The sequence below is a fragment of the Lissotriton vulgaris genome, chromosome 5, assembly GCF_964263255.1.
Source record: "Lissotriton vulgaris chromosome 5, aLisVul1.2, whole genome shotgun sequence".
NCBI classification, from domain to species: domain Eukaryota; kingdom Metazoa; phylum Chordata; class Amphibia; order Caudata; family Salamandridae; genus Lissotriton; species Lissotriton vulgaris.
In genome coordinates this window covers 1,960,059,571-1,960,071,655 of record NC_141693.1, presented here as the reverse complement: position 1 = coordinate 1,960,071,655, position 12,085 = coordinate 1,960,059,571, and positions in this window count along the sequence as shown.

Below are 12,085 nucleotides of genomic sequence, written 5' to 3'. Positions count from 1 at the left end.
GGACAGCGTCTGAGGTGGCTCTGAGGGGGTCGGCGCCAGCGAAGGAGTCTTGAGGTCGACCGGGATCCAGGCCTGGATCCCACGGGGTCCTGCGGCATCGGGACCGAAGTCGCCGGCGGTGCTGAGGCCAAAGCCGCCGGCAACACAGGGCAAGGACCCCCAGTTGGGCCCGAAGGCACACCGGCAGGGCCCGACGGCGGAGAGTCCTCATGGCCTAGAGGAAATCTCAAATCTACTCTGGAGCCGCATTGAGCCCAGGGACCGAAGGGTGTGGGGCTGGATGCGACTGGGATTGCTCCGCCGAAGCCACAAGGGCGGCGCCACCTGAATCCTCAGCCAAGTCGAGTGACCGGTGAGGGGAGGTCGAAGAACAATGGTATTTCTTCAACTTCTTTTTGCCATGCCTCGACTTATTCGAGTGCGAGGACTTAGAACCCGACTAGCGGTGATGACTCCGGCTCTGCGACCGGTCCCTCGACTTCCTCCACGACTGAGACCTCGAGCGGCGTGGAGCCGACTGCCGGAGCTCGAGCAGCTTACGGGAACACACCAGCCTAGTCTTCGACGTCAAGGTCCGACAGTCGGGGTACGACTTGTCGTCGTGGTCGGCCCATAAACAGTAGAGACACCGGTGGTGGAGGTCGGTAACCGATATCAGTCGAAGACAGGTGTCACACGGCTTAAAACCGACATCCCTACTGGCACCACGAGTCGAGTCGAAAAAGATAGACAAAAAATGTCCAAAAGTTAGTCAAAAAATGACTAAGGGTACGCTCTTCCCGGATTTGCATTGCTGGCGTGAAAAAAAGAACTGACGTCAGCGCGCGCGGGCGGCATCTAAGTACTTCAGCGATGTCATCTAGGCAATCACGAAGCCGACGACGGACGTGGAGCAACAGACGACGCCTACTGACGCGCAGGGGTATTGCTGACGAAAATTTCCGGATCCAGTCTGACGCCTGGGGGTTATTCTAAGGTAAGGAATCTAACGTGTTTCTTTCAGATCAGCTTTGTGCAGGCTGTAACAGAATTCCTGGCTATTGCTTTGGAAGGAGCTTTTATCAGCCAGTCGTATAGGTAGGGAAATACCTGGAGCTGCTGTCTTCTGAGGAAGCCAGCTACAGGAGCCAAAATTTTCGCAAAGGTCCTTGGTGCCTATCTGAGGAAGAAAGGGAGAACTTTGAATTGAAAGTGGCTCTTGGCTACCATAAGGCGAAGGCACTTCCTGTGCGATAGATGAATGGGAACATGAAAATAGGCGACCTCTAGGTCTAAAGTAGCCATGAAATCACCCGAATTTAGAAGTAGAAGTATGTCCTGTAAGGAGATCATTCAAAATGACTGCTTGATGAGACAGGTGTTGAGCTCCCTGAGATCTAGGATAGAGCACCACTTCTTGGCAGTCTTTCAAACCAGAAAGAATCAGGAGTAGAATCCCTTTCCTCTCTGGGATAACGGGGCTGGTTCCTTTTGCCCCTTTCTGTAACATTTCATGGACTTCTAGGCGTAGGAGACGTAGATGTTTTGTCATTTGCCTGCGAGAAGGGGTGTTTGGAGGAGATTGAACACATCCAATGTATGGCCAAATTGAGCTATGTGTAGCACTTATTATTCTGTCATGATTTTTTGCCAATTTTGTAAGCACAAAGGAATCCTTCCCCCTACAGGTGTTTGGTGTCCGAAAGGAACAGTAGCCAGAGCCGGCAAGCCGCTATTGACTTTTTGAAGAGTCCTCCCCCTGGTGTCCTGCTCTGCCTCTGGGCACCGATTTAGAATAGGCTGCAGATTTACCTTGTCACTGATTGTACTGCAGGCGGTAAGACTGTGTGGCAGGTGTATAAGAGGAGTACTTATATTGTTGGTAACCACCTCTGTACAAAGCAAGCTCTCTACATCGAGCCCCACGTAAAGGAACTTTATGTTATCGGAGCGTCCCCAACAACTTCGCCGTGTCTGTGTCCTTTAGAGCTTCCCCATTGAATGAGAGACCTAGTATTTTATTCCGGACCTCTGATCTGAAAGAGGTTGCTCTAAGCTGACCCGGACAAAGACCGCTGCTGCAGCCAGAGATCGATAAGCTGTTGTAGCGATGTCCATTGCACAATCCATGACCTCAGAGGAAGGTCTCTCACCTTCTTGGAGAATCATTTTAGCCTCAGTCTTACTTTCCTCAGGAAGTTGGTCGATGTAAGGAGCTAAATCACACCACATCTGCCAGTCGTAGCGGCCCAGAATAGCTAAAGCGTTAGCTGCCGTGACCAGTAAATCTGACATAGAAGAGAATCTCTTGCCTGCGTTTTCTAAGCATCTGCTTTTATTGTCCGGAGGCATAGTGAGAGGAGGTGCCAGATTCTTTGGCTTCCGCTGCACAGCCTGTGATATAACTGAGTCTGGTTTTGGATGACTCACCAGGCAAGCAGGGCTATCTCCTGGGGCCTTATATTTTTTCTCTAATCGTGGAAGAACTGGGACTACTGTGGCCGGGGTTTTCATGCATTTAAGACCCTCATCCCATAAATAATTGACAATGGGAATGGCCGCACTGTCTTCCTAAAGGGCTCCTTAAAGTCATATAAAAAACACTCCGTCTGCAAAGATGTCATTGGCAGATCGAACCTCTTGGCCGGCCTTTCCAGTAGATTGTGGAAACCACCTATGTGCCCTGGCGGGGAATCCACAGGAACCGGTGAAGAGGAAGACAGAGTGTGGATAATATACTGATACCATTCCCTATGTGGGTCTGGAAGATCCATGTCCGCCTGATTGTCATCTGAGCTATCTTGGTGTTGGATAAACTGTGGCGTTGGTGGAGGTTTCACTATTATTTGCAGCGGTGGTGGTTCTACCCGAGGAGTGGAAGGCACCAAATGTTGCCTTGTGGGACTTGACGCATGTTCCGGAATCGAGAATGGAATTGGAAACCTCTTGTAGTCCGACAGCATGTATTGTAAGTCGAAAATCAAACAGAAAGGCATACAGACCACCTCCTCCTGATATTCCCTATGGTATTTCTGGGGAGGATCGTAGTAATGTTCTTCTTCGTATCCTTCTTCTGAATCGTCCTCCTGGCACTTAACGTGCAACTCTGAAGGGATATGGGCATAACCGAAAGGTCCCTCCTTGTCTGAATTCTCCACTTCCAGGAGATAAGGTAGTAAAGGAGTCACCTTGCTAGGTGAAGTGACTTCAGGAGTTACCTGACTCTTCCTGACTTTTTCTCCAGAGATTTTCATTCCCATCGACAAGGTCGGCATCGACAATGATATTTCCATCGACGGCGCTGTTGTCGATAACGTCGTAGACGTTGTCGCCGCAGTCGTTTTTGTAGTCGCCATCATTTTGGTCGTCGTCAATGACCGCTACGTTGTCACTGCCGACAGAGCCTCCGTCTTCGATGGAGTCAGAACCGTCAACACCAATAGAGCTCTTGGTGACAATCCCATCTTCGGAACTGTTATGAGCTGAGAAGATTGGTCTATGTCACTGCGCCAATGATGTTGATGATTGTTCCTTCGTCGACAGTGTCGTCAACGGCTTCGTCGAAGCCAGTAATGTCTTTGACTGTTTTTCCTCAAGAGGAACAGAAGAAGGTTTTTTGAAAGCTTTTCTTCCTTCGGGAGAAGGAGGAAGAAACGCGTTACTTACCTGTAACAGCAGTTATCCAGTATTGGTGTCTTTCATAGATTCACATGCCTGAATCATTCCCCGTCGTCGAGACGGGAGCCTCCGGTACATAGAAAAGTAATGTCCTATAGACATACATAGAGAAAATAGGCCTAAGGACCTCACCTTAGTAGCCTATCCTTGTCCTTATGTAAAAAGGACCAAACTCTTAGAGTCAGCCAATCAGCTATGACCTCCCTCTAGAACCTTCCTGGCAGGAGCCTCAGTCCCTCAGATTTTCGTACGCACCCAGCTAGGTAGGCGTAATACAGTTATAGAGGGATGTGAGTCCTTCCAGGGGAGGCGGGAGGATTGCATGTGAATCTATGAAAGACACCAATACTGGATAACTGCTGTTTCAGGTAAGTAACGCGTTTCTTATCCAGTATTAGGGGTGTCTTTCATAGATTCACATGCCTGAATCAGAGTAGTTAGCAATAACTTATGCACATTTCTGATGCAATGTTGCCTTACAGTCATGTTAGACAATACACATATTATCATATAACATTGGAATGATAGCATAAAGCAGAATACCATAAAGACAAAGAATGTGCATACCCGGATGACGGGATGTTGGAAGGCTCACCTCACTGAAAGAGATGGCGAAGCACCGCCTGGCCCACTGCTGCATCCTTCTGAAGTTCGATATCCAGGCAGTAGTGTCTGGAGAAAATGTGTGGCGATTTCCAGGTCGCCGCTCTGCATATTTCCAAAATCGGCACTTCAGCGAACAGTGCTGCCGATGTGGACATCGCCCTGGTGGAATGCGCAGTAACATGATCACTCAAAGGCCGTCCGGCCTTGTCATGGCAGAATGCTATCGCTGAGGAGATCCACCTTGAGATGCTTTGTTTCGTGAGAGGCAGACCCATTCTTGGTCTGCTGTAAGCCACAAATAGTTGTGAAGATTTTCTGAAAGTCTTAGTTTTGTCTAGGTAGAACTTTAGACACCTCTTGAGATCCAAAGAATGCAGTGTTCTTTCTGCTGCGGTGGAAGGGTTCGCAAAGAAAGACTGAAGGACTATCGGTTCATTGAGATGAAAGTACTTTTGGTATGAATTTAGGATTCGGTCTCAGCACCACCCTGTCCTGTTTGAACTGCATGAATGGTTCCTGAATGGATAGAGCCTGTAGCTCGCTTACTCTCCTGGCAGATGTTAAAGCGAGTAAGAGAGCCGTTTTCCATGAGATGTACTTGATGGATGCTCGATGAATGGGCTCAAAAGGATGCCTCATGAGTTGGTTGAGGACTAGGTATAGATGCCATGTCGGAGGGACCTTCCGGGGTCTCGGGAAGGATCTATAAAGTCCCTTTAGGAACTGTTTTACCAGTCTACCGGACCACAGAGAAGGTCCTGTGTAAGTTCTGGTGAACCGTGAGATAGCCGCCAGGTGAACCTTTATGGATGCATGCGCCAGTCCTGACTGTGCCAAATGCAGGAGATATGGCAATATCTGCTCGGGTGTGATATGCAGCGGTCGCAGGCCTTGCTCTGAACACCAAATGCAGAATCTTTTCCATATGAGAGAGTAGGTTTTGTTGGTACTGTCTGCTCTCGCTTTTGCCAATATGTCTCTGCATTCCTGCGGGATATTCAGGCTACAGAACTCTCTGTGCTCAGGAGCCAGGCCGATAACCTGAGCGATGGCAGGTTCGGATGTTGTACTTGCCCGTTGGACATCGTTAGGAGGTTCGGGTGCTGCCGCAGACGAATCGGTGTCCTGATGGAGAGTCGAAGAAGATCCGAGAACCAGTGCTGTCTCGGCCAGAATGGGGCAATTAGGATCAGGGTACAAGCTTCCGCCTTCATCTTCCTGAGGACCCTTGGGATCATCGGAAACGGAGGAAAAGCGTACGCAAACACGCTGAACCAACCGATGGAAAAAGCATTTCCGAGTGACCCTTGTTGGGGATGCCAGCTTGCGTAGTTTGGGCATTTGGCGTTCCCCCTGGTGGCAAACAGGTCGATTCCTGGGACTCCCCATTGAGAGAATATGTGAGTCAGTGCGCATTCGCTCAGTTCCCACTCGTGGGAGAGGGATCTTTGCCTGCTTAGGGCGTCCGCAATGGTATTGTCCTTGCCTGGTACATATTCCGCCCTGAGCATGATTCCAAGTAGTACCAGCCAGTTCCAGATCTTCTGCGATTCGCGTGATAGAGTGAGCGAACTCGTTCCTCCCTGTTTGTTGAGATAGTGCATCGTCGTGGTGATGTCCGTTTTGACGAGCACCTGGGAGTTCTGGATGCGTGGTAAAAAGGCCTGCAGTGCGAGATACACAGCTCTCAGCTACAAAAGGTTTATATGGAGCTGTTTTTCCTGAATGGCCCACTTGCCGCTTATCCGAAGGTCTTGGAGGACAGCGCCCCATCCTTCCAGGGAGGCGTCTGTGGTGATCACCAGAGGTGTTGCCGGGAGTAGAAATGGCAGCCCTACAGATAGATTTTTGCGACACCTCCACCAGTCCAGATTCTTGGATATTTTTGGTGTTATTTTTACAACATCCTCGAAAGAACCTGTACTCCGAGTCCATTGGTTCGTGAGGGCCTCCTGCAATGGGCGCATCCTGAGTCTGCAGTGAGGGATGAGGAGTATACAGGAAGACATCATGCCCAGGAGAGACTTGTAGGTCCGGACTTTTAGGTTCGTCTTTGACGCCACAGCCGTGGCCAGAGATATTATCTTGTTTGTCCTTTCCATCGAGGGGAAGGCCCTTGCGCACTCCGTGTCCAAGGTCGCCCCGAGGAAGGTAATGTTTGTTGTAGGGATCATGCAGGATTTCTTGAGATTAAGAGTTAATCCTAGCCTTTGAAAAAGATTGGTGCAGGCGTTGGAGGATTCGGTCACGCCGATAGCTGAGGGTGCCTTCACCAGCCAGTCGTTGAGGTAGGGGAAGACTTGGTGACCCATTTGACGCAGGAAAGCTGCCACCGGTGCAAGGCACTTTGTGAAAATCCACGGCGCGGATTTGAGGCCAAACGGCAGGACCTTGAATTGGTAATGTTGTCCTGCGACTTCGAACCTCATGAATTTTCTGTGACACTTGAGGATGGGGATATGGTAGTAGGCATCTTGGAGATCCAAAGATGCCATGAAATCTCCTTTTCCCAGCATGCCTAGTATTTCTTGAATCGTCACCATCCTGAACGATTGGCTCCGTAGGAAAGCGTTGAGCGCTCGGAGGTCCAGAATGGGCCTCCATTTTTTCTCCTTCTGGCGTACAAGAAAGAAGTGGGAATAGAAGCCTTTCCCTTTCAGAGGTATTGGAACTCGTTCGATTGCTCCTTTCTTCAGCATCACAGAAATTTCTTGGAGAAGCAGGCGTAGATGTTTGTGTGGCCGTCTGCGGGGAGGTGTTGTAGGAGGGATGGTGGTGAATTCCAGGGAATGGCCGAATCTTATTACTTGGAGAACCCACCGGTCTGTGGTGATGAGTTGCCAATTTGTTAGGAAATGGGTCAATTTTCCTCCAATTTGTAAAGAGGGATAGGGTGGCTGGACTGGCTGGAGTAATAGGTCACTGGCGGCCGCCAGTTCCCCTCTTCTGATTTTTGCCCCTGAAGCTTGATCTTCCGTAAGAAGACTGACGACTCTGTTGGTGATTCTGTTGGTATTGATTTTTATTTTGGTAGGAATACGAGGACCTATTCTGATAGGAACCTCGGTAAGAGGATTGTCTTCTGGATCTGTTGCCTCGAAAGGACTGGTTCCGCGCCAGCAAGGTACCCAGTGCTCTGGCAGTATCGGTGTCCTTCTTTATGGTTTGTAGTGCTTAATCGATCTTGTCCCCAAAAAGGTGCTGGCCATCGAAGGGCATGTCTAGCACTTTTAATTGCACCTCCTGTCGGAACGACGTCGCTTTAAGCCATCCTTGACGGCGTAGGACTGCTGCTCCAGCAAGTTGACGAAAGCCGGTCATGGCTGCATCAATAGCACAGTCAATTATTTCCGCTGCTGAGGTTTGACCATCCGTAAGCAGTGCCTTGACTTCACCCTGAACTGTGTCAGGCAGTTCCGCCAAATAGGGGACTATGTCTTCCCAGAGTTGGCGATTATAACGTCCCAACAGAGCTATGGAATTGGCCACCTTGATGGTCATGGCCGATGTTGTCGTAAATCGCTTCCCGATCGTGTCCAACTTCCTGCCTTCTTTGTCCGGAGGTGCTGACAGAGGGGAGGAAGGGTTGCGGGAGTTCTTCTGGGCCGCCTGTGTAACCACCGAATCTGGTTTCGGGTGTCCATTGAGGCAAGCTGCCACTGTAAGTGGGGCTTTATATTTTTTGTCCAGGCGTGGAACAACCGCAGGTACAGAAGTGGGCGTCAGCATTAGTTTCTTGCCTTGCTCCCACAGGAATTCTATTATTGGAATAGATTTCGTTGACTTCTGTGTCTGCTCCTTGAAATCGTGTAAGAAGCATTCAGTTTCAGTTGATTCCATAACCATATGGAATCGCTTTGCCGCCCTTTCTACAATTTTATGGAAGCCGCCAATATCCACAGGTGGTGAATCTGCTTGGCGTGGTTGGGGTGAAGCTGGGGAAGATGCCATTACTCATCCTCCTCATCATGGGCAGAGTGGATTTCCTGGACCTCTCCTTCTTCCAATTCCTCATCATCATCATCTTCGTCTGACGATACTACCACCTGAGGTTGGATTCTCTCACAGTGGGCTTGAGGGAGAGGTTGAGACTGTTTCGGGGCTGACGCTGGGTTATTTACTGCAGGCGTCTGATTCCCACTTTCCGTTGTTGGTGTTTCCGGGAAGCGTTGCTTGTAATCCTGTATAAGGTATTTCAGGTCATTGACAATAGAAACCGGCAGGCATACCATCGGGGTGACCTCCGTGCGAACACTAGTGTGGACAGAGTGTTCATGGTAAGTCATCTCCTCCTGTTCCTCGTCTGTGCTCTGGCATTTGACATGAAGGTCCGAAATGGAAGTAGCTGGATCCAGGAGTTCCTCTTTCTCAGATTCTTCACTCTGGAAGATTTCTGAAGGCAACTGCGTTTGCACTTTACTCGGAGACGTGGTTTCCGGCGTAATTTGCTGCTTGGCAACCTTGCCAGACGCAGAACTTGATGTAGAAGTTCCTGCCGTCGTCGCTGGTGTCGTCGACGGTGGCAGCGTTAGAGACGACACTTCTACGAGCTTGGACTTCTTCCATGGCTCAGAAAGGGCCAGTGTCGACGACGAGTCATCCGCCGACAGTGTCTTCGTCGACGGTAAGGTCTTCGTCGACGGTATCTCCGTAGACGGCATTTTGGTCGTCGATGATGACCTCGACGTCGGTGTGGTCGTCGTCGGTGCACTCGTCGGCGCGTCACTTTTCGTCGACGGCGAGCCCGTCGTCGACGTCTTCGTCGTCGACGCCTTCGTCGTCAACGTGATCGTCGACGGTGGGCTCTTCATCGACATCGCCGTCGTCGACGGTGGGCTCTTCATCGACGACGCCGTCATCGACAGTGTAATCTTCGTCGTCGACAAGATTTTCGACGTCGACTACGATTTTAGCAGGATAATAGATGAAATAGGTCTACCTGCTGACGACGATGATGGAGTTGTCGTCGTCGATGGGGAAGCCGACGACGCTGTCATCGTCGACGCTGTGGTAATCCTTTGCGCATGCCTGCTAGATGATTGAGCAGGCTTCTTAAAAGTCTGGGTATCTTTGGCAGACACTGAAGATGTCGTAGATCTTGCCTCTGAAGACTTCTTTTGTGCCTTCCTAGGAGGAGTGTCTGAGGAGCCAGGGGAAACTACCCTTGGCCTCTTTAGAGAGACTTCTGAGGTCCTTGAAACGCTACCCTCTGAAGATTCCAGGTTGTCTCTCTCCTTGAGCCTGTCAAGCCAGATGAGCAGGCGACCTTCCCTGTCCCTTACGGTCTTTTTAGGGAAAGACCTACATATTCTGCAGTCTGCAGGGACGTTGTCTGAATAAAGGCAATATAAGCACAGGGCATGCTTATCCCCCACATGTAGCCTTTTCTTCCCACATGTAGAGCAGGCCCTGAAAAGGGCTTTCTTCTGGGATTCAGACATTGTAGAAAGTAGAAGAAAGAAAACACTTACTGCAGGAATAAGTGGACTGAAGTAATCCTTGAAGATGTAGAATGAAGAAATCACTTCCAAAAGTTAAGTAGATGGTTTTAAAGAAATCTTGAGGAGAGCTCAGGCTGGAGACTCCCTAGCACAACGTGCGGTAGAAAATCTGAGGGACTGAGGCTCCTGCCAGGAAGGTTCTAGAGGGAGGTCATAGCTGATTGGCTGACTCTAATAGTTTGGTCCTTTTTACATAAGGACAAGGATAGGCTACTAAGGTGAGGTCCTTAGGCCTATTTTCTCTATGTATGTCTATAGGACATTACTTTTCTATGTACCGGAGGCTCCCGTCTCGACGACGGGGAATGATTCAGGCATGTGAATCTATGAAAGACACCCCTAATACTGGATAACAGAGCTTGCTTTTCGTACTCCACTCTCTCCTGTCATAAGTCCTTTCCTCTCCTATTCACCTCAGTGAGGAGATTTCGTAAGACCGAGCCTGTCAGACCCATGGGAGGTCTTTTTAGGGGCTTTTTGAGGGTGCTCCTATGAATAATTGGGGGGGGGGGGGGTCAGATCTCCCCTTTTAGCAGATCTTCTAGAAGACAAAGCAGCTGACACTAGAAACAAGCTCTCTCCTGGATTTTAGCTTCTGGAGCCAGGTAAAGGGACGTCCCTCACAATCCCTCAAGGTCTTAGTGGAGAAGGTACAACATACCTTGCAATCCTTGGCTCTGTGGTCAAGATACAGGCAGTAAATACAGTCCTATGAGTGTCATCCACATAAAGCATCTTCTTAGAGGAGGTGGCACAAGCTCTAAAAATGCCTTTTTTCTCCTTGTCTGCCATAAGGAATTAAGAAAAACCAAGTTGTAGAATAATCTGGAAGAGAAAATAGTTGAAAATATCTCGCAAGAGTAGTAGAATAATGAATAACTGAGCAGAGCTCTGTGGAGACTCCCTAGCACAATGTGCGGTAGAAAATCTGACGCTCTGACATTCTCTCATGAGGCTGATCTGATTGATTGTACATTTTATTTGGTATCTTTTACAAGAGGTGGATATGTTACCAAACTGAAATGAGCTAAGGTTTAGTTTGTAATAGCTTTGCATTGCTATTTTGATGTACCGGGGACTCCCATGTTGACGATGGGGAATGATTCAGGCATGTGAATCAATGAAAGATCTAATACTGGAGTAAGAAAGGATTCTTAAAGGACACTGAAATGAACAAATGAAATGCTGTAAACGCACAAAGAGAACTATATACTAAAGTATATAAATGAGGTCTTGAAAGCCTGACCTAAAAAGTATATACAAGAGGTCTTGAAAGCATGACCTAAAAAGCAAGGAAATTAGTGCCAAGTGAGCCAATCAATGGTTGCGCTGTCTGGAAGGTTCAAATGAAAAGGCTACAATGAAGGACACATCCGGGGTTAATATGTATACATAGCTGTAGGTTTCTTTTCATCACATCCCTGTAGTAGAAACAAAACCACCAGGGAAATGTTTTTCCATGTGGCTGAACACAAATCAATGTGTGGCTTATTACCATGCATGCATTGTGCCCTCTGAGCATAAAGCAATTTATTGTTTTATTTTTTGCTGTTGTGCCTAGCGTCCATTGCCTTATCTTATTACCTGGGATCTAACCACAAACAAATGCCTTGTGCAAGGAAGCTCTAATACCAAGTACACGTGGAAAAAGTAAACACCTGAAATAATACTGAAAACAAATGCAACACCTGTGGACATATAAAACAAAGGGGTGTGTATTTGTTGAGCCTCTGATCTCTCTGTATCACGACTTGTCTCACTGCTCGCACACCTCATTTTTTAAAATCCCCACACTACCTGTGTCTCTGCCTCAAGGGTACCCCAGTATGGTTTGCCTCCCTATCAACAATGCCCTATCTTTCAGATGTCCTACTACGTCTCTCTACCTCTCCTCTATGTGTCCATAGTATGGCCTGTCTCACTGCCAGCTCATCCTCTGTGACTGGCTCTACCTGAGATTCCCTTATTGATTAGTTACCAGAAATGTCAGTGATTAGTACGGTGCCCAGAATGCAGGTTGACCCCTTGGCCCACATCCTGCAGCTACTCATGTATCAAGAATCAATGTAAATTCAAAGCACAATTGTTGACAATTCTACTGTGCGTTTTCAAGTCTGTCCTCCTTCAGGTGATAGGCTCTACCATACCACTGGAATAACGTTATTTTCAATAATAGTGTGGAAACGCAGGGTTGTAGGACTTTTGGTATTCCTGAAGTTTCCCTCACATAAATGTAAAGAAATTTTATTTTTCCCAAAATGTAACACCTGCAGGGCATTCTGGGTGAGAAACAGTAGTGGCATCCATACCAGCTTTGCTAC